This window comes from Geotrypetes seraphini, chromosome 2 (assembly GCF_902459505.1).
Source record: "Geotrypetes seraphini chromosome 2, aGeoSer1.1, whole genome shotgun sequence".
Lineage (NCBI taxonomy): Eukaryota > Metazoa > Chordata > Amphibia > Gymnophiona > Dermophiidae > Geotrypetes > Geotrypetes seraphini.
The window spans coordinates 135225438-135249498 of record NC_047085.1 but is presented as its reverse complement, the minus strand read 5'-3'; the positions used below and the strand labels follow the sequence as shown (position 1 = coordinate 135249498).

General features: G+C 41.0%; 1 long non-coding RNA gene across 1 annotated transcript in view; it reads left to right on the top strand.

The window, feature by feature from the left end:
- The window catches only part of LOC117355063, a 117508-nt gene extending 95274 nt beyond the window's left edge, over positions 1-22234 (top strand). Inside the window, exons 2-3 of the long non-coding RNA XR_004538273.1 lie at positions 12686-12830; positions 22104-22234. This is a non-coding gene — a long non-coding RNA (uncharacterized LOC117355063). The remainder of the gene's footprint in view (positions 1-12685; positions 12831-22103) is intronic.
- Positions 22235-24061: the final 1827 nt, after the last annotated feature.

Below are 24061 nucleotides of genomic sequence, written 5' to 3'. Positions count from 1 at the left end.
TCCCTTTCCTTCTCTGGTCTTCCTTCTTTATTTTCTGCCTCCATTTAAATTGAATTCTTTCTTACTATGCAGTCCTCAGTTTCCCTCTTTTCACTATGTCTACTCATAGCATGCCACCCCTTTCCTTCACCCCTCCACTATCTCACTAACTCTATCTTCTTCCCCCATCCATCAAATGTCCTTTTTCTTTATCCCTCCTTCCATCCAGTATGTGCTCTCTTTCTCTACTTCCATTCAGTATTTGCTCTCCCTTCTCCCCACTTCCATCATCTGACCTCTTCTCTCTCCCCTTTCTACCCACTTCCATCATCTGCCCCCTTCTCTCAATCTCTCCATACACCACAGGCCCATCTTTCTCCCTTCCTCACCTTTCTGATTTTGGCAACAAGATCTGCAAGGCCCCCCCCCCCCCCCCCCCCCGGACAACAGGCCCAGTCTGACAAACCTCTCTGCCCTGTGGCCAGCGATGTCTAAACAGCGTTGTAGTTGCATATGGCTGCTGTAAAGGTTATCTCTGATGCAACTTCCGGTTGTGTCAGATATGACCTTTACGGCAGCCACACGAAGCTTCAATGCTCTAGCTCAGGGGTGCCCACACATTTTGGGCTTGCGAGCTACTTTTAAAATGACCAAGTCAAAATGATCTACCAACAATAAAATTTAAAAAAAGCACAAAGCACACTGTACGCTGAGAAAATGTTAATTATCATTCCTATTCTGGGTTTTTTTTCAAAGAGGTCAAGGCAGATGACTCTATGCACTGTCACCTCAGTAACAACCATACAAAAATAGACAAATATACCCCCTCCCTTTTTACTAAACCACAATAGCAGTTTTTAGCGCAGGGAGCTGCGCTGAATGCCCAGGGCTGCTCTCGTTGCTCATAGGCTCCCTGCGTTAAAAAACGCTATTGCTGTTTAGTAAAAGGGGGCCATAGTGCAAAATATAGACAGCAGATATAAATTCAGACACATTTTGATCACTAAATTTAAAATAAAATAATTTTTCCTACCTTTGCTGTCTGGTGATTTCATGAGTCTCTGGTTGCACTTTCTTCTTCTGACTGTGCATCCAATCTTTCTTCCCTTCTTTCAGCCTATATGCTCCCTCTCCTCCAGATCTCATTCCCTCCCCTAATTTTTTCTTCCTCTTTCCCTGCCCTTTCTTTCTCCCTGCCTCCCTTTCTTTTTTCTCTCTTCATGCCCCCTTTCTTTTTTTCTGTTTCCCTTCTGTCTCCCTGCCTGCCCCCTTTCTTTCTTTCTCCCTGCCCTCCACCAAGCCACTGCTGATACCATCGGGGAACAGGCCCCAAAGCTGCTGCCGCCACGGCAGCCACAAGCTCTCTCTGCTTCCCTACGTTGGTCCGACCAGCATTACTCTCCCCGACGTCAATTCTGCCATCGGAGAGGAAGTTCCACCCAGCCAGGCAGCGATTGGCTGGCCCGAACTTCCTATCCGATGTCAGCCTTAGGGGGGGGGGGTGCAAAGCCCCCCTAAGGACATCTAACTTTAGGCATCCACAATGTGGGCATCCATTGACTTACATGTCCAAATAAAGTGGATAATAAGACCAATTAATGACTTTAACAAACATTAATTAGAATTTAGACGCCCAAACGCTGGATGCGATTCTGAAAATGGATGTCCACAATTTCATGGATGCCTATCGGAAAAAGCTGTGCCTAAAAAAATAGGCATGGTGTGGGAGTGGCTGTGATTTGGACATCCATTTGCAAAATTGTATGCCGCTCAGCCCAAACGCGTCTACCTAACACCTAAAAGGTAGGCATTGCAAAACCAGGTCTACTTTTGAGTGTGTGCTGAGCATTAGGTAGACATGAGTTAGGTGGATGTGACTTAGGCATCAGTTAGGAGTGCCAGAGGCGCCCACATATAGATGAACGTGGCTATTGGGGGGGGGGGGCTAAGGAGGACTCCAGGTTGATATAAAGGTCAAATTATGCATTACTTAAGCAAAGCACATGAATAAAATATATATATTGCATACTAAACTTCTATTTTGGGGCTAAAGAGGATTCCTGTTTGATAATAATAGAAAAAGATGGTTAATAATGCATTACTCAAGCAAAGCAAATGAAAAATATATATGTTTACTGAATACTAAACCTCATTTCCAAAAGGTTAAGAACATAAAAAGAAATATACCACTCACACAATGGCTGTAGTTCAGAACAAGTGGATATGTCTGATGTACAATCTTAACAGCATCAATATGCATCTAGATGGCAAAATGTCACTAAAAGTAATAGGAACCACTGCCTGAAAGGAAGCACCTGTGGCTCAGTGATTAAAGGTATTTTTTTCCATCTTCCTAAGGCCTTGAGTTCAAATCCACCCTCTTCATAACCTTCACAGATTCTTAATTGCTCTCATAAGAGAGTATAGATTGTGGACTTTGCCATTTACATTAGCACTCTGCCTTGCCAGGGTCCAGAGGGAAAGCTTTTATCATATAGTGCCTAAGATCTCTTACGGTATCATCGCATGTGGCTCAGTGGTTAAAGGCACTGCTTCTATCTTCCAAAGGTCATTGATTCAAATCCCAAATAAGGTCAGATACCCCAGCACATATTCCTAATTTTTAGTGGCATTCTGCCACTAAATAGGTAATTCTTGATGATATCACAATGATGTCAAGATTGTGCATCAGATATGTCCACTTGCTCTGAACTACAGCCATTGTCGGAGTAGTGTATTTCTTTTTATGTTCTTAACCTTTAGGAAATTAGGTTTAGTATGATATATATATTCATATTCATATTGTTGTGAACCGCCTAGAACTCGAAATGTATGGCGGTATATAAGAATAAAATTATTATTATTATTATTATTATATTCATGTGCTTTGCTTGAGTAGTGCATTATTAAACATCTTTTTCTATTATTATCAAATAGGAATCATCTTTAGCCCAAAAATAGAAGTTTAGTATGCAATATATATATATTTTTTTCATGTGCTTTGTTTAAGTAATGTATTATTAAACATAAAAAGTAGAAGCCCCATTCAGCTATATTTGGATGCCTCCAGCACACCTAGGAGATGCCTAAGTCACATCCACCTAATTGAAGCCTATCTAGCACCCAGCTCACGCACAAAAGTAGACCTGCTCTTGTAAGCAGTGTTTTTACTAAAGCTATATATATATATATATATATATATATATATAGTGACAAGAAAGCACCGGTCTTGAGGGAAAAACCCTGCTCTAAAACCCACAATCCCTAAAGCGAAGCCAGTTCAGTGGCCAAAGAATAGGGTTTTAGGCAGAGTAAAACAAGCAGGGTTAAAACAAGAGAGACATCTACAAGGAAATCCAGTGGGGAGGGCTTCCAAACCACAGTCTAATTGCCATTATTCCTTTCCCAAGTACAGAGAAGTTTCCCTGCAAAACTAAGCTGTGAAACAGAGAATCAACCCAGAAGGGGACAGGACTACACTTGGGAAGCTGCAAGCACGTAAGCCTTCAGACATGAAGCAGAAGGGAAATAAATTAACCCCAGCTGAGGCAGGAAGGGGAGATTTGAGCCCAGCCCACAGCTCCACGCTGGACATTCCCTCCTCAGAGGAAGAAAGACAACTTTTTTCCATCCAAAGAAAGACAAACAGAACTTCCACCAGCAGCTAAGTATTGGGACCTTGCAGAGGGGTTTGTAAGGGAAAGGCAAAGTTATGCTACAGAGGGGGAAAGGGAAGCTTGGCCAGGCAATTCTTCTAACTATCCTAAAGGGGGAGGGGAATGGGAAAATGTAAATGCAGAAAGCATGGAAATAGCTGAGTATGATTGTGATACCAGTAGTATGGGCTTAGAGAGCCATACTAATATCTCAGAAGAATATAATTTGCCAGAAGAAGACATAGAGTTGTAATGTAACTGCTCACTAGCACTGCTCTTTGCAAACGTTTCTCCAGCCAGAATATTAAATGAGATGGGAATGTGTATGTGCTGGGGGAGGGCTACAGAGTGCTGACAAGAAACAGGGATCAAGCACACTTGCTAGGGGAATTAGCCGTTCCCTGAACAAACTTCTAAACTGCCGTGAAATAGAAAAGGGTACTTGGAAACTTGGGTGGGGCATAAAACAACTGTAAACACAGGAAGGGTTGTTGTGTTTCCACCCCCACTGGAAAGCAGTGAAAGCTGAAAAGTTAAAAGACAACAAAAACTGTTTTGGTTTATTGTTTTGACTGGCTATGATATACCAGATATTGCCTTAAGAGAGGGGAGTAAGCTGGCAGAGCGCTCCCAAAGTGGCAACACAGCTACTTGCAGGTAGGGGTCCCAACAGAGACTATAATATTATTTTGACATTAATATTAGAAGCAAATTATGCCAGGTGGCAATGAAGACTGAACTGCATTGAAATTATCACTGGATTTAAGTCTGATATTTGGGGGGGAGGGGGTTTCTTGTGGACAAATAAAGTGTAAACCTTATTTTGAACTGAATCCAGAAAAATTCTGTGTTTTTCTTTTCACTAACCAAATCAAAGGCACCCAAAATCTTGCCTGTGTTCCAAGCCAGGTTTTCTCACTAGCTGAGAGCCTAGCCTGGCCATAATATATATATATATTGCCACACACTCAGATAGTAAAATACATGTCAATTTAAAAGCCAAGCTTATATCCTCTTGATTTACAAGCAGTAATTTCTCTAGGATAAATATCAAACATGAGCCTTCAACATTTTCCCAATTCTTCTTTTGGTCTCTATGTTCCTCAAAGTAGATGAAGAAAAAATAAATAAATAAATAAATATATATATATTTATCCTAGAGAAATTACTGCTTGTAAATCAAGAGGATATAAGCTTGGCTTTTAAATTGACATGTATTTTACTATCTGAGTGTGTGTGGTACAATGGTTAGAGCTGCAGCCTTAGTACCCTGACATTGTTGTTTAACTCTGCCACTGCTCCCTATCACAGAACAAAAATAAAATAAAAAAGGATTAAAAGATATATAAATAATATATACTACTGGTTCCAGCATTTCACTGCATTCAATCTTAATGAAAAAGCTTAAAATTGACATTCTAATGATGTCATAATAATGAGATGTGATAATGTTATAGACATTGTGAAAATATCTATTTGATATCTAAAAGGTGATTCTGTAAAGGATGTCTATTTAGACGCATCTAGACTTGCTGAGCTGCGCTGAGCACAATTCTCTAAAGTGCGTAAACCACGAGGTATATACTCCTTCTTACAGTATTCAATGAGCGTCATCCCATGCAACTGTGCCCTAATGTATCTTTTGGATAATTGAGACAGTTCATCCCATATAATTCTATTGGACAGGATAATGCAGCTGATGATCGCTCTATTGTGGTCCCAAAATCGACCTGGTTACCGCCGGGTCCGATTGATTCTTTGTTGGACTCGTTTCATAAACTGGTAATGAATGAATTGAATCAAAAAGAAAAAAGATTTTCAAGAAAAGATAATAATCTCTCAGAACGGGAAAAACAAGCTTTAAGTACATTAGAGAATGATAACTCATTAGTGATCAAAAAGGCAGATAAAGGTGGATATATTGTATTAATGAACAAAATGATGTATCTGAGGGAGGCCTATAGACAACTGGAAGGAAGTGAATATGAGAAAATATCTGTTGATCCTACCGGAGGTCTTCAAATAAGGATCAATCAGATTACTAAAAAAGCTCTAGACTGTGGTTTTTTGACTAAAAAAGAATTTAAATTTCTCAATGTTTTGTATCCAAAAATCCCGGTCTTTTATCTACTTCTGAAAATTCATAAGTCATTAGTTAATTCTCCAGGTCATCCGATTGTCTCAAGTAAAGGTTCTTTGTTAGAAGCCTCCTCTATGTATGTTGATAAATTCCTTCAGCCTTTTGGTAAAGTGAGTAGCTCATATATACAGGATACAACTCACTTTTTAAGGAAGTTATCAGAAATTATCCTAAAAAAAGACTCTATACTGATTACAATGGATGTGTGCTCTCCATATACAATTATTCCCCAAATTGAAGCAATACAAGTATTGAGACATTATCTGGAAATGCGTTCTAGACCACATTTGGTCCCGACTGAATTTATTTTGGAATTAGCTGAAATTGTTATGACTGAAAGTTTCTTTCTATTCGAGGACGATCTATTTTGTCAAAAATCCGGGGTGGCCATGGGTCTTACCATGGCACCCTTGGTAGCAAATTTATTCATGACTACTTTTGAAAATCAATGGGTTTATCCCTCGAGTTATTTTCTGAAAATATCAATGTGGTACAGATACATTGACAATATCTTCTTTGTATGAGAAGACACTGAAGAGGAGCTTATGAGCTTCTTTACATATATAAATACATGTCACCAGAATGTGAAGTTCACCCATACATACAACAAAATGAAGATACCTTTTTTGGATGTACTAGTCACTTGGAATGAGGATGGCTTTCAAACAAACGTTTTCCGAAAAGAAACTGATAAAAATTTGGCGTTGCACTTCTCGAGTTTCCATCCCAGTTGTTTAAAGAAAAGTCTTCCCTTCTCCCAGTTCCTCTGGTTGAGAAGGATCTGCTCTTCTGTCCTGGAATTTAAAGATCAATCCAAGATAATGAAAGAGAGATTTATTAAAAGAGTATACCCCAACAAGGTTGTGAATACAGCTTTTAAAAGAGCTCTATATAATAATAGAGATTTACTTTTAAAGCCAAAACAGGATAATAGAACATCAGAAGATCAAGAACATGAAAAAGTCACATGTGTGCTAACATATGCCAAAATAGTTCCACCATGGTAAAAATTTTAAGGAAACATTGGCAGATGTTGAACATTACAGGAAGATTTAAAGATTTTGAATTACGCATTGCTTACCGCAGATCAAAAAATTTGAAAGAAATTGTTTGTCCAGCTGTATGTTCTGCTAATGAAATTAACATGTTTTAAACATGACAAGGACATATTATCTGCGGTTCCTGTCAGATGTGCAACATCATGGAGTGCACTAAAGTGTTTACTAACCCAAGAGATAAAAAGGAATATAGGTTGAACCATACGTCTAATTGTAAAACCCAGGGAGTCATCTATATCTTTAGATGTCTATGTAACTTGATTTATGTTGGGCAAACCTCAAGAGCATTTAATATTAGATTGAATGAACATAAGAGTAATATCAGCAGGGGAAACACAATAGCACCCCTTGTGAAGCATTGTCAGGATTATAAACATGATTTTTTTTCGCTTTAAAAGCATTGATTCTGGATGTGATAAAGCCAGGGAGGAGGGGAGAGGATTTTAAAAAAAATTCTGGCTCAGAAGGAACAACGCTGGATTTTTAAACTAAATTCAGTACAACCGGATGGACTCAATAAATGTTTCAAGTGGCAGCATTTCTATTGATTGTTTGCCTATGTAATACCATGGACATTGTGTAAATAATGTTAAAGAGTGCTGCGGGTAACTGTCTGTTGCTGGTAAGATGCCATTTTTTTTGCTTCAAGCCACCTTAAAAGTTAAAGTGCCTGAAAATGTGCTGGCTATACGTCATGCCGTTTCCTTTAAAACAGGACATGAGACACTATATTTGTTTGTTGCTCGGAACTAACGGAGACGTGAGGATACAAAAAAGAGGTTAAATAGTAGTGTGAATATGTGGATTTGAATAACATAGGTTTTAAACTGAATAGTAATTCTTAGCTTCTCTCATAGCGTTGCGAAAAAAATATATCCCTGATGCAGCGGGTTGTAAGCGAGTCCCGCGAAACATAGGCCTCGTTGGACGACTACAATGAATTTCAGCAACGGCTGCTGTTTAAAAAAAGAATATATTCAAGTGGATCTAAGCTAAGTAGACGAGAAAACAGATTTGATTTTCTCAATCGCTAACATGAATTGATACTATTAACTGTAATAATTTGAAGTATTCTGCATATCCTTAACAGTACATCAAGAGCACATAGGAAGCACCTTATGAATTAAGTTTTTTCATGAATTTAAGCATTGTGAGCACTATATGAAATGAATGAAGATGAACTGCGATTAAATGAATGGCGTTGGAATGAATTGAGCGAAATTGAAATTAGATGAACTGAGATGAACAGAAGTTTTTTAATAGATCTTGAGTAGTATGCTAAAGTATATATAAAAAAAGCACTTTTAAGCATTGATGCACTTTAATATTAAGCACTTTAAGGGCTTTTGTTTCGGTGAGTAGCCTGCATCTGAGGTCTATGAATCAAATAGTTCCTTCTTACTTTGAGCGTATAATAAGTGGCAAAGTCTCACAGATCAAATCTCCTTTAAATGTGCCAAAGTGATCCGAGCAATACTCAAACAGGACCTCCACACATTGTGTTGATGTAGACTACTCACCAAAACTTAGGCCATATCAGATCCTTTAAATAAAGATTATCTTGGTCCCTGTTCAGGCTATTTTTGCTTCTTTTTTATTTTGCATCACTGTATTTGGCAACAGAGCATAACAAGGTCTCGACTAATAGAAAACTATTCAAAAATGCAAGAAAAAGAAAAAGATCATTGCTATCTAAAGCCATGCTCCTATAATCACAGCAGGTAGAGCAAATTACAAACCATCATAGATCAGAAAAAAAACCCCACTTTAACAGTAAAAATATAAAACATTTTATCAGTGTGCCAAAACAGAGTGAAAAGCTCACACTGGTATCAAGTAGGAAACATAATAGTCATGAATTCTGAGTATAGCAGCATGATGAGGGTTAAGGTCAAACTTAGCAGAAGCACCAGAATGTTAACTGGCAGTGAACTGATGTGAATTTAACTTAAAATGCATGGTTCATTGGTTTCATTTTGAAAAGGGAATATTGATGTCTGTAGTACGTAGAGACAAATTATGCCTTAATGATTTCCTAATAAAGTAATTTGTTCATAGATCACAAGGGAATACAGGCAAAAAAAACTGCTAACAGCAAGGCCAAGATAATTATTTTTCAACATCTAATTATACCTACATGACCAATTTAGGCTAGAGTTACTTAACTTATGTTGATACAGTATGCACCATTCAGCTTTCTGTGGCCTTTAATGATGGGGCAGAGCAGTTCCTGAGAGAAAATTTAATACAATTAGGACCTATCATTTTATACAACAGTTTGACTTTTTTTTTAATAGAATGTGCAGCAATAATTAAAAAAGACAATCACACGGCATGGCAGCTTGCAACATTGATCCTAATGTGGTCAAAATTAATTATTAATTGATGTATACATGCATCCCAGCTATCACTAGATCTGATCATCCATAGCTCAGTGCAAATTGGAGAAGTAGCCTAATGGTTAGAGAAGCAGGTTGAGAACCAGGAAACTTAGAGCTAGATTCACTAAGCAAACCAGTCGTGTACTGATCAGTTTGCGACCCCTGTGCGACCCGATTTTCCTCCAACCCAATTCACTAACCTCTGTTCCGATCATCCTCCAATCTGCAAATGCAAATGAAAGGGAACGGAATTCAAATGTAGGCAGTGATTCACCAAAAAAAAAAATGAGGGACACCGACTGGGCTGACCGATCAAAAATAAGCAACTACTGAGGACCAGTTGCTCAGATCCTATCCGACTGCCCTGCCTTCTGCCACCCTGTTCCCTGCCCTGCTTCTCTGCCCCGATCTCCTTCTCTACCTCAATCTCCTGCTCTCTGTCCCGACTCTCCTGCCCTTCCCCAAAGTGCAAGACCGTGTTTTTAACCCACAGGTTTAAAACAGGTTAAAACCACAGGCTTGAAAGTGAAGTTATAAGCAAAAATAAAAACATTGCTGCTTTGTAAGCATGCGCAGACTATCTACAGGCAAAGAAGATGGTCTGTGTATGCTTCAGGATCGCTCACTAGCGATTCGTGTGGTCGGGGGGGGGGGGGGGGCATTCCTATAATCATCCCCATTTAAATACTGACCCGTTGTGGATCAGTTGGCCTGCCATGGATGGGGCATGATCGGCAGGTTAGTGAACCTAGCCCTTAGTAGTTCAGATCAAAGGACCATTTAGCTCAGCATCCAGTTTCCAACGATGGTCATTCCATGGCACAAGTACCTGACAGGATCTCAAAGATGAGCAAGATTCCATGCTGCTTACATCTAGAGATAAGCAATGGCTATCCTCAGGTCTAATAGCAATTTACAGATTTTTCTTCCAGGAATTTATCTAAACTTTTTTTTAAACCCAGCTATACTAAACTGCCTTTTCCTATATCCTCCATAGCTTAACTATGCATTGAGGGAAAATATATTTTCTTCTATATGTTTTAAAATATACTCCTTAATAATTTCATGGCATGTCCCTAGTCTTTGTAATGTTTGAAAAATGAACAATTGATTCACTTTAACCTATTTGACTCCACTCAGAATTTTGTAGATCTTTATCATATCAAGTTTTAAGTTTTATTAAAATTTTGATGTATCACAATATCATTAATTCAAAGCAATGTACAATCAAAGCTAAATTTTCTCAAAACTGAAGATGCCTAACCTCCTTAATCTTTCCTCACATGAAAATTGTTTCCAGTGACACAGTAAGGGGGTTGTGGGGGTGGCGGACCACCCTGAATGCTGTCTTGGTAGGGGTGCCAGCACCTTTCCTACTCTTCGCCCCCTACCTTTTCAACTCTTCACTGACAGCATCTCCAACCTGCTGCTCATGTCAGCCTCAGTCAGTTCCTGATCAGGTGGCCAGGAAGTGATGTCAGAGGGAGAGCCGAGACCAGCACAGGTAGGGTTACCAGATGTCCAGATTTCCCCGGATATGTCCTCCTTATAAGGACATGTCCGGGGGTCCGGATGGCTTTTCAAAACCCGGCACTTTGTCCGGGTTTTGAAAAGCCTCCTCTCAATCGCGTTGGGCAGGAGACAATCCGCGCATGCACGGATTGCCTCCTGCCCCACCAAAGCAGGCAGTGGGGAGGCAGGACTGGGGCAGAGGGGCGTGGGCCTAGGGGCGGGTCTAGGCGACTCCTACCTTTGCTATGTCACTGGTTGTTTCATCACCTTGTTTCATTTTGATTGCCCTTATATATTATTCAGGTTCAGTAAATACAGTCAAACCTCGGTTTGCGAGTACCGTATTTTCACACTTATATACCACGCACCCGTGTAAAATGCACACACGGGTATACCGCGCGAGGAACACAAATTGATGTAATAAAATGTTAATATAGCGCGCATACGCGTATACCGCGCATGCTAAAACCTCCTCCCGCCTACTCTGAACCGGCATCCTCCCCCCCCGCTCGCGTCACCCCCCCTCCCCCTCTGATCCGAGATAATCTGATCCGGCATTCCCCCTGCGAACCGGCATCCTCCCCCCCCCCCGCTCGCGTCACCTCCCCTCCCCCGCAATCCTACATCCCCCCCAACACCGCAAATACAACTCTTACCCGATTGGGCTGGGCTGGGCTGGGCCGTGCGGTGGGAGAGAGATTCTCCTTCTTCCTCTGCCGGGTTGGACTAGGCTTTGAGCATTTGCGCATGCTCAAAGCCTTTTGGTCTCGCTCTCTCCGAGATTGCCGTCATCTTCTATGTTTCTATGTTTCTAAGATACATTACATTGAAGATAGCTGGACATTTCCAGGAAGATACATTGGAAGATAGCTGGACATTTCCTTGAAATTACATTACATTGGAAGGTTGTTGGTTTCAAGTTACATAGTGAGGTTTCAGGTTATATTTTGTGACAAAGAGAAGAAGATTCCAACATGATGGGTTTCATATTAGGTTAGGTTCACTGAATATGTTTTTTTGAATAGTAGTGTTTTTATTTCTTCAACTCATCAAGTTGCTAGGACTCAAGCAACTATAGAAGTCACATGTTAGCACCTAACACAGCTTGGTAAAAGTGTCCCTTAGATAGCAAGAGGGTAGGTCAGGGTGTACAGAGTGAGTGGTTAGGGCAAGCTGAAAATACCAAAATGTAATGTGATAGTAAAATAGTAAATGACAGCAGTCCATCCAGTGTGCTCAATAGTCACACACATTATAAATTCATGATTTAATTGTTGTTGGTTTTTTTTTCTGTGACATAGAAGTTCTCACTCCAACCTATCCAAACCACTTTGTCATTTGCAGAACACTGTCCTGTCCTGCACTGTCCTCATGTTCCAGATCACTGGAGTTTCTGTTGAAGCCTTCCCCAGTCCATGCTAAATTGCATTACATTATACAGGACACAGACCATATAAGTCTGCCCACCGTGTGGCCAGGGGTGTATGACACAGTGGTTAGAGCTACAGCCTCAGTACCTTGAGGATGTGAGTTCAAATCTTAGGCTGCTCCTTGTGACTCTGGGCAAGTCACTTATTGCCCCAGGTATATTAGATAAAGTGTGAACCTACTGGAACAGAGAGGGGTATCTGAGTATCTGAATGTATACCACTTAGGCTATAAGTGCTATATAAATAATGGCCTTAATTCTACATTTTATACCATTCATTTTCTAATAGAGATTCTCAGTGTTCATCTTTTGCTTTTTTGAAATTTGCCATTGTTTTCATCTCCTCAGGAAGGTATTCCAGGCATCAACCACCTTCTCTATGAAAAGTAATTTCCTGACACTACTCCTCAGTTTACTATCCCATAACCTTAATTCATGTTCTTTAGTTTTACCATTTCCCCTTCTCTGGAAAAAAAAAATTATTTCTATATTAATATCTTTCAATCTCCTCTGTCCCTCCTTTCTTCTAGGATCCCCTCATTTTAAAAGAATATAAAACTAAAGATAAAGAAAAAGGCAAATCTCAGGGACTTCAACAGTTCAAAATGCGGCTGTGAGCCACCGGAGACAATGTGGTCCAAAAGGGCTCCCAAATTCGTTGGAAGGCCCTTCCAGGTAAGGAAGAAATGTCCTGGACTCCTCTCCGTTCCCAAGAAAGCAACGTAATCATTAATTTTGTTTGGCATCAGTGAGAGTGTGTGTGTGTGTGGGGGGGGGGGGTTGGGTTGTGGGTTGGGTTGGTGGGGTGGGCTTGTTGGATTTTTTTTTTTGTGTGTAAAAATTTGGAGCTATTTGTTCTTCTCTGTACTTGTTTCTCCTTGTTGATTTTCTTGGTGCTCAATAAAATATATTTGACAATAAAAGAATATACTGTATTTAGCTCTGAAAAATCTAGGAGTAAATATTCATCCAACGGCAGTGAAAGTTTTGCTGACTGCCACCAGCATTATTCCTGGATATTCAATGCCGGGCTATGACCAGACTTCAATATTGAATATCCAGTTTATGTGGCAGCAGCTAACACATCGCCAGTTAAGTTGATGTTCAGAATTTAACTGTCCACGAAGTGCAGCTTAAAGACAGGTCTGTGCTTTATGTGGTCTCATTTATGCAGTTACCTTGACCGTATAATATCAGCACTAGAGAGTGACATGGGAACAAAGATCATCAATTATAAAACTAGGTAGCACTGGATTGTGATAAAGATTCATCCCCATTCCCTCCCTGCAACCAAAGATGTTTTCCCGTTCACACCCCATCCCTGCAGTAAAGTTCCTTTTTCATCCCGGTCCCTGCATTTTTCATCGCCATTCCCTCCCCCTTCCCCCTCCCTACCTTCAAAGTCTTAATTTTATTCCACACAACTGCACTCAAAGTAGAAAGATGATTTTATGGGCCTAAGGCATTGTAAATAAACATTTTTGCCTGGATTCTTGAACTTGTGCCAATATTAGTGACTGCCTTAAAAATGGCTGCTGATCACATGTCAATCACGCATTGGCAATGGTTTCAGAACCACACTCTCTCTTCCCCATTTCCCTTCAGCCTCTTCTCCCCACTCTCTTTATTGTTCATGCCTACTTTGGCGTAAAGGTGGTGAATTAGTCAAGATGCAAGCAAGAGCTGTATTGAACTGAGAGACTTTTGATGAAAGTGACATTTTTCTGTCTCATTGGCATTCACATTTATCAAGACAGCTAGCTTCTCTTGAGCACCATCTCGAATCTTATTACGTTGATATGTGAGATATTTTCCTTTGTACCAGCTAGACAAATAACAAAGAGGTCCTCGTATCTTCTTTTCTGGGTACAAGATTTGTATCTCCCAAAAGGCAAGCTCGGCTACAGGAATGAGTGGACTTTTTTCTTCTGCTCCCAGTGACCCAGATGGAGCACCAGGGACATAGAATAAGCCTGTGGGGCCTACCTATACCATGGGGAGAGGGGCGGAACTCTTCAGGGGACTTTATAAGGGGATTGAGGGCTTAAAACAAGCAAACAAACAAACAAACAAAAGGTTATAAAGGTGCTGACTGATATTCAGCTTTGAGCTGTCCGAAAATAAGGATGCTTAGCTCTGCAGGTGCCAATACTGAATATTACTGGCACCCACATAACCCCAGGCTCCTCCCTAATACTACCCTCTGACCTTCCCCCCTTTTTGTGAGCAGCCAGAGGTGATATTCAGCGGCACTGCTCAGTTCAGTACCACTGAATATTGGGGCTTAAGCAGCCCCAGGGTATTTAGTCAGGAAGGAGCCTCTCCTGTCCACTTAAATCACTTAGAATATACTGTATATCGGCTCACCTGTGTCTCCAACAAAATGCTTCCTCAGTGGCAAACTGAAGGCACCATTAGATTAAATTGATTGTTTACCAGAGGATATTGACTTTTTTTTAAATATATGGTCAATATATTTTTTTTAAATTCTGACTTAGCACTAGCTTGCAAATAGACTAAGGACTCCTTTTACTAAGCTGCGATAGCGTTTTTAGTGCACGCAGAATTTTAGCGCACGCTAAACCCATGCTACATGGCTAGAACTATCGCCAGATCAATGCTGGCATTAGAGTCTAGCGTACACATCAATTCTGCGCACACTATAACCGCTATTGCAGCTTAGTAAAAGGAGCTCTAAATATCCTATTATATACAATAGATTCAAAGGATCCTTTAATCACATAAATAGCTGCCTTAGTGCTACTAAAACCCTATGGGATATGTTCACTAATGCAAACTATTTTTGGAAGATTATGACAGGAAACTTTCAAAATTGAATTGTTATTAAATTAAGTTTTAGCTCCCAATACACGGAGCTAATTATATGCAGAACATGACCATGCTCCACGGCTTGTGTTAATTGATTATGATCCTATGAATACAGCTCTACTCTTATATATATATATATATTTTCTTTCTTTGTTTCTTCCAAAAATCAACCAAAGCAATCATAAACCCAGGGGGTAGAAATTACAGTTAGAGGGGATGGTAAAACTACTGGCTAGGGTGGTGAGTAGAGGGCAGAGGGGAGTAGGGTATGAGTTGAAGGCTGTCTCAAAAAAAGTGGGTTTTCGGCCTATTTTTGAATAAGGGAAGGGAAGGGGCATAATGGATCAACAAGTTCAAGTACAATTTATTTGATATACTGCCAATATAAAACCAAGGTTAAAATCATGTGTCTTACAATAAATGTTGGCGTGGGGTTAGTAAAAACATTTAAACTAAAAATCCCCCCCCCCCCCACCTTTTTACAAAACCATAGTGTGATTTTAGCCCCAGCCGTGGTGGTAACAGCTAGGCTGTTCATAGGAATTCTATGAGCATCAGAGCTGTTACCACCATGGCTGGTGCTAAAAAAACGCACTACAATTTTGTAAAAGGGAGGAGGGAGATAAAAGAAAAAAAACATTATAATATCAAACACTGGAAACATAAGGGACAAGGCAAAAGGGTAGAATTACAATATTTGAAGGGGAACAGGCAAAAACATAAATGGAACAGGATAAAATAATCATTTCAAAATAATATTCTTGATCAATATAAAAATGTTATATATTAAAAACCAATGAGGAGTAGTAGGCTTTCTGTGTGGAGGTATAGGGGAAGGGAATTCCAGAGAGTAGGAGCCATTACTGAAAAGGAGGATTTATTCCTGGCATAGGGGGCATAGGGCCTGAAAGGAACAACATTTGGAAATGGACACGGAGGAGCAGAGTACTGATAAAAGCAATTTGTCTGAGGAACGGAGTTCTCGGGGAGGAGTATATGGAGAGAGGAGAGATACTGAGGGGCTGCAAAATGAATACACTTGTAGGTTAGTAATAAGAATTTGAACTATATGTGAAGGCAGATTTGAGGAGAGGGGTGAGGTAAGTGTAACGAGGTTGGAAGAAGATAAGTTGTGCAGCTAAGTTTTGTACAGATTGCAGGGGCGAGAGCCAGTTCAGAAGGAGATCTGTTAGAAGTAGATTTCAATAGTCTGTCAAGTTACGAGAGTGTAGACAAGAGTATGGGTAGTGTGCTCAGAGAGGAAGGGGCAAATTTTGATGATGCTGTAGAGATAGAAACAACAGACTTTAGCACTCTTTTGGAGGTGGGTAGAAAATGAAAGGTTGGAGTTGAAGGCGACATTAAGGTTATGAGCAGAGAAGATAGGAACAATAACAGTATTATTTTCAGTACTTGTGTTTAAGCCCGTTACATTAACGGGTGCTAGAGTAGATGTCTGTCTGTCTGTCAGGGTTTTTTTTTCCTTTGTCTCTCTCTCCTTGGACACTGTCTCTCTGTCATTCTTTCTGTCTGTGTCTCTCCCTGGCCCCCTGTCTGTTTGTCTTTCTTTCTGTCTGTCGTTCTTTCTTTCTCTCGCTCTCCTTGACCGCTGTTCATCTGTTGTTGTTTTTTCTCTCTCTCCTTGGACGCTGGCTGTCTCTCTGTCTGTCTATCTCTCTGGCCCCCTGTCTGTCATTCTTTCTTTCTCTCTCTCTCCTTGGCTACTGTCTGTTTGTCTGTATTTCTTTCTGTCTGTAATTCTTTCTTTCTCTCTCTTTCTCCTTGGCCGCTGTCTGTCTGGTTTTTTTATTATTATTTCTCTCTCTCTCCTTGGCTGCTGTCTGTCTGTCTTTCTTTCTGTCTCTCTCCCTTGTCTCCTGTCATTCTTTCTGTATGTCTCTTTGTCTCTCTCTCTCTGGCCCCCTGCCTGCCTATATTTTTCTGTTGTGCCATCCCTGACTGTCTCTCTGTGGCCCTCTTCTATATCCCCCCCCAGAGCAAAGCTGTCTGCCTCCCAGCACACCCCTCCCCCCATAGCAGCCTCCTTTCCCTATCCCTGACTGTCTCTCCATGGCCCCCTTCTGTCTTCCCCCCAGAGCAAAGCTGTCTGCCCCTTAGCACACCCCTCCCCCCAAAGCATCCCCCTTTCCCTCTCCACGACTGTCTCTCCATGGCCCCCTTTTGTCTTCTCCCCCCACCAGAGCAAAGCTGTCTGCCTCCCAGCATACCCCTCCCCCCAAATCAGCCCACTTTGACCTGAAGTACTGGCATGACACCCTCCAGCCGTTCCTAAATCACCACTGAAATTCCTCCATGCGCGGACAGCCGTCCAAGCCGTTGCACACCGACAGCCGTTGTAAGCCGCCCCGTGTGCCTCAAGCTGTTGCGCGGACCTCATCAAGGGACACAGCACGAATCAGGTAGCACAGCCTCCTAAGTGCGCATGCACGCTTAGAGGATTATTATAGAGGATTTATATACCACTTATAACCTAAGTGGTTTACATTCAGGTAATCAAGTATTTTTCTCTATTTGTCCCTGTGGGCTCACACTTTACCTAATATACATGGGGCAATGGGGGATTAAGTGACTTGCCCACAGTCACAAGGAGCGGTGAGATTTTGAACCCACAATTGCAGGGTGATAGGTCTGTAGCTCTAACCACTGTGCCACACAGAGAAGGAGAATGGAGGGAGAAGAACAGTTCAGTCTTGGACATGTTTAGTTTAGGTGTCGGAAAGACATCCAGACAGCAATATCAGCCAGTCAGGATGAAACCTTTTCTTGGATTTTAGGTAGAATCTTAGATGTAGAGAGGTAAATCTGAGAATCAGAAAACTTTCGAAAAATAAAAGAACAAGAGGGCATTCGGAGAAGTTGAAAGGGGACAGATTCAAGTTTCAAGTTTCAAGTTTATTTAACTCTTGATGTATCGCCTATTTTGAATATTCTAAGCGATGTACATAATATAATAAAACATAAAAACATTAATATAAACTTAAAAACATCAATTTTCAATATTAACTAACAAGAAAGCGAGGAAAAGGGGGTAAAGTTACATAAAGGGCATAGGAAAAAAGGGAAAAACAAAAGGTTGGGTAAATAATTACAAGGCACTCTTTGTGAATGTTAATTTAAACAAAATAGATAATTTAGAATTTTTAAAGGTCATAGGCATCCCTAAACAGATAAGTTTTTAAAAAATTTTTAAAAGCTGAGAAATCTTGTTCCATTCTAATGTACTGGGGAAGGGAGTTCCACCATTGTGGACCTGCGACAGTAAAAATATCTGCTCTTCTCGTACCGATGATTTTTAGAGAAGGGATAGATAGTAAATTTAATTCAGATGAACGTAAAGATCGTTGTGGTTTGTAAGGGATCAGTGATTTTGATATGAATTGTGGTTCGCTAGATATTAGAGTCTTAAAGATTAAAAACATTATTTTGTACATTATCCTATGGTTAATTGGTAACCAATGCGCGTCTATCATCAGTGGGGATACATGGTCAAATTTTTTGGCGTTGTAGATAAGTTTGATAGCCGTATTCTGGATAATTTGGAGTCTCCTTCTTTCCTTCTGAGTGATGTTTAAAAATAGGGCATTGCAGTAGTCGATTTTTCAAAACAAATGCTAGGAAGTTCTTCTTTACCCAACTTGTCGGTGTGGTAGACACCAGGAATGTGCTTCCAGAGGACGTAATAGGGCAGAGGACGGTACTGGGGTTCAAGAAAGGATTGGACAATTTCTTGCTGGAAAAGGGAATAGAAGGATATAGATAGAAGATTACTGTGCAGGTCCTGGACCTGTTGGGCCGCCGCGTGAGCGGACTGCTGGGTGCGATGGACCTCGGGTCTGATCCAGCGGAGGCAGTGCTTATGTTCTTATATATCAAAACAGTGGAGTGGAGGTGTAGTCTAGTGCAGGCTTTTAATTCAACAAGACTAGGATGTTCCTGTGATGTTCCTTGTGTTCTTGGGTGAGTCAATTAACCCTCTCTTGCCTCAAGTACAAACTTAGGGCCCCTTTTACAAAGCTGTGGTAGCTATTCACCCATAGCAAATGCTCTGAAACCCATTCAATTCCTATAGGCTTCAGTGCATTTCTCATAGGAAAAGGGTTCATAGTCAGTTGCACGTGAGACACCAGCGCGCCGACAATGGAGGGCAGACAATTCAGCGTAAGACACCAGCGCACCACGGGAAAACTTAGTTTTAAAGAGCTCCGAAGTGGGGTATGAGTGGGGACACCCCCCCCCCTTTACTGCACAGTGTTCGCATTGCTGTTGGGGGGGTTGGAACCCTCCATTATAGAGAAAACGGAACTTTTTCCGCTTTTTGGGGGGGAAAGTTCTGTTTACTCTATAATGTGGGGGATTCCCCCACGGCAGCGCGAACAGTATGCAGTAAAGTAGGGGGATTCCCCCCATCGGAGCTCTTTAAAACTAAGTTTTCCCACGGCGCGCTTGTGTCTTGCACCGAATTGTTAGGTGCTCGATTGTCGGCATGCTGGTGTCTGGCGTGTGATTGTCCCATCACCAGGAAAAGTGGTATTGTGGCTTTGTAAAAGCCACAATACCACTCTTAGATTGTATATTATGTAAAAAAAACAACCCAGAGAAATACCTGTTAGGTGCCATCGACTTGTGTTCGAGTTCTAGCAACTTGATGAAAATACTGTACCTTGGTTTATAATTTGTTCCAGAACCATGCTTGTAATCCAAAGCACTCATATATCAAAGCAAATTTTCCCATAGAAAATAATGGAAACTTGGACGATTCATGTAAAATCTTCTTATTAACTTGTCAAATTAATTACATTTTATTGCAGGCCTTTAATACAACTGTACATATGAAATATTAAATAAGAACAAAAATAAATAAAAGAAAGGCAAAAAGAAAAATAGACAGGGAGTGAGTTGAAATCAGTCATTAAGGTAGCTTGGCCACCACAACTGGACACAACCTTTGCAAGCAGGGAAAAGGCGCCGTTGCCCAGCTCCAGGGGCAACCAATAACAGCAGTGTCATAAGGGAGAAGGCTGGCCATCGGTTAATTGAAGGCATCTCGTATGAAGCCCATGAAGTCTGACCACTCTGCTTACCCACCCCCTGTCTATGCCCTAATGACCCAATTTCCTTATCTTGACCCTCGTAGGGATCCCACATGGGTATCCCATTTATTCTTAAAGTCTGGCACGCTGTCTGCCTCGATCACCTGCATTGGAAGCTTGTTCCAATGATCAACCACTTTCTCTGTGAAGAAATACTTTCTGGTGTCGCCATCTTCCGGGAAATGTCCAGCTATCTTCAATGTAATGTAACTTCCTGGAAATATCCAGTTATCTTCCAATGTAATCCGCTTAGAACCGCAAGGCACAAGCAGAATAGAAATCTGTAATGTAATGTAATCAGTTACAGATCTAAAAAAAAAAATTCAGTTTTGTCCTAGTCCAGTAAGGTTCTACCGCATCATCCCCATGGTTGTTTTCAACATGTCCAGCCATCTGATTGCAGGTCGCTCTCTTCACCTGGTTCATTCGATCTTCCCAAACATGATGTCCTTCTTCAATGATCTTTCTCTTCTGACAGTATGACCAAAATAAGATACTCATAACTTTATCATTTGGGCTTCTAGTGACATAGCCGGTTTGATCTCTTCCCGAATCAATTTGTTAGCTCTTCTGGCAGTCCATGGCACATAAAATCCTTTTCCATCACCAAAGCTCAAATGAGTTAATCTTCTTTCTGTCTTGTTTCCGTAGTGTCCAGCTTTCACACCCATAATTGACCACAGAGAAAATTAGTGTGCGGACAAGTCTGGTCTTCATTTGGAATGTCATTTCCTTGCTTTTGAATACTATGTTGAGAGTCTTCATTCATTCTGCGGAGTATTTCTTCCGTGATAGTTGAATCTTTGTTTATGAAAGAGCCCAGGAGATTGAAATCCTTTATGTGCTCAGGCATCCTGCAGTAACTGCCAAATCTACACACATTAAACGCATATTACCATATGGCCATTAACACAAAAGATAGAAAATTGGCCTTTTTATTGCCACCGTAAAAATGGCTTTAGAGCACTGGAAAGACCCCCACAAGGGCATGTTAAAGCCATTTTTTTGCCACAGCTTAATAAAAGGACCTCTAAATGTGGTATGGAACACTTAGAGCTGCGTGGTCTCTGCAACTCACAGGTGCCTTTGCTCTCCTGTTTTAACTGATGTATATCTAGGATTGCATGTAAGAAAAATCCTAACTGTTTTGACTACAAAAAAAATTGATTGGTTGTGTCAGCAGTTATTGTCAGTCACACTATATTTAGTTCCTGGATTTTTCAAATAAAGTCAGCAAAATAAGCCTCCAGAGAACAGCAGTAATGAATAACTACTGGAAATACCAATAGGGTAAAATAGTAAATATAGATTTTTTTTTTCTGTAGAAGCTGTAAATGATTTAAGGAGTAGGAATTAGTGAGTTGGCAACAAATTAAAATACTAAATTCTAAAATGTCAATTGAAAATATGTTTATATCACTCTGTGGAGTTAATTATTGATGTGGCATGGAAGGATACAAATAGCAAGGTATTCTGAAGGGTTTACTTTTTTTCCTCATAGACACAAAAGTTTGCTGAAGGTATACTGTGCACCTTTCTTGTGTCAGCATTTGGCATACAAGTGCCCTTAAGGCAAGCAATGTGCTAATTTTAATTTTATAAGGAAATGAAATGAGCATGTATATAAATAACAATACAGTAAAACCTTGGGTTGCAAGTAACTTGGTTTGCAAGCGTTTTGCAAGACAAGCAAAACATTTGATTAAATTTTAACTTGATAAACAAGCAAAGTCTTGCAATACAAGTATATACAGTATACACACATCACATCTCCTGCCGCGATCGCAATCACCCATTCCCCCGAACTGCCATGAACCGTGGCAGGAGAGATTGGGCATTTCTCTTGCCGTGGGTCATGGCAGTTCAGGGATGGGGCGATTGCTGCAGGAGAGATGAGCCATCTCTCCTGCCTCGATTGTTGCAGTGGGGGATGGGCAGGTTGCCAGGGCTGCTGAGCTGATCACATGTCCAGCACTAACTGTCTGTTATGTATTTCTCACTATCTCAGGTGGAGCTTACTTCCTTATCCTGTTGAAAACCTGCTCTACTTCAGATGTCCCATTCCCTCTGGAGTTCCCTGCATCCAGTTTCTTTGTAACAGAAACTCAGAACCAGGCACAAACACCATATTTAACAGGCTGGCTTGGATTTCCAAGACAGGTCTGGAGGACACATATACAGGCAGGACACCTGTTGTACATGAATAAAAAGTTTTATTTGTTACAGTTGCCTCACATGCAAGGTTAACCAAGTCCATGTAACATAGAATCTGGCCCTAGCTAGAGCTGGAACAAGAATCCCTACTTCAATAAGAAATGGCGTACCTTAGCCAAGCCATCAATAGTTGTCTCACCTGAATAGCATCTCTCTCTCTCTCGTCAACCTTAGTCAGTTTTCATAGACAGCATTCAGCTTCCCAAGGCTTCTGCCATCAGCCCACTCTCTCTCTCAGGAACCTCTTCCCCTGGGACCTCCCTCTTTCTCTCTATCTATCAGGAACCTCTTCCCCTGGGACCTTCCTGAATGATTCCTGTCTGGGACAGAAGTACTCCTTCCTGCCTGAGTCCTACCTCTCTGACCCAGCAGGGCTGTATTCCTTTCCTAATGGGACCTCAGCACTGAGCTGCAAAGCTCAAGACATTCTGGGTCATGTAGTTTTCTCTGATTTGCCTAATTCCCCCTGCTGCCCAAGGGTATAACTCTCTCATGTGCATTATCTCCCCTTCTACCCTCAAGCAATCATATTTCTTTTCTATCCTCTCTTTCATTCTTTGCCCCTCCCTCCTTATGTCAGCACCTCTGTTCTTTCTCCTTTTCATCTAGCATATTATCCCTGTCCCTTCATGTTCAGCACATCCCCTCTATCTTCCTACTTTCCCTTCTCATGTGTCCAATATTTCCCCTAATATTTCTACTCCCTTTAGGGTCCAGTGTCCCCATTTGTGCCTTTATATGTCTTCTAAATCCCTATTCTCCCCTTCCTTTCCATCCTGTCCATCTTTTCCTTCTTCATCCACCCCATCTGGTTCCAGTCACTTCCTCACCCATCCTGATCCATCTTTTTCCCTTCTGTCATACTATTTTTTCCATTTCAACTATCCCACTCTCCCACCCCAAACAAGCACCTTTTTTTCTCTCCTCCCCTAATCCAGCACTCTACTTTCCTCTCCTGGCTGGCTAGCTGGCCCTGACCAGCCATCACACCTCTCAGCCTTACTCAGTTGCTATCAGCACTAAAACTCAGTTCCATACTGACATCACCCACCAAAGCTGAAGCTGAAGATTATTATCATGACTGCGGGCCACCTGCTGCAGCTCACAGGTGCAGGAAGTGCTCCACTTTCACATCACCTCTGATGCTATTGCCAACTTGGGCACAGTTCAGGAGAGAGAAGCCATGGAACCTTCTGTCTTGACAAGTGACTAAAGGTTTTGCTGGTTCTACTTCTGCCCCTCTCTGAAGTCACTTCCTATTTTTGAGGGTGTGCTCCTGATATAGAATAGTGCTTAGCACTGAATGTGTCCTTCATATGGCAAGGTATGCTGTTACTTTTACTAAAGTCTTGCACATGCTAATGGCCAATTGGCCCATAGGTACAAAATAAGATATGCAACATTTCTTGTAATTTATACCATATTTTCAAGCAGAGCGTATCCTGGTAGATCTTCAAAAATGTGCATTTATTTATGAAGGTACAAAACTACTCATATATAGCTTGTACCTGAACTATCTGTGAAAAGAATGGAAAAATATTCTCATAGATCTGAAAATTCTGCGTGCACATATAGTTCAATCCCCAAACTCTATGAGGGAGTGCGGACAGGTCTTAACCCTTTCAGGACCATAAGGATCGTAGGCCAATTTTTGTGGTTTTGACGACATTTTTATGGTAAAAAGGGCTTGCAGATGCCAAAAAATTGATTTTTTTTGTGAAATATCATTAATTTTTTTTAAAAAAATCACAC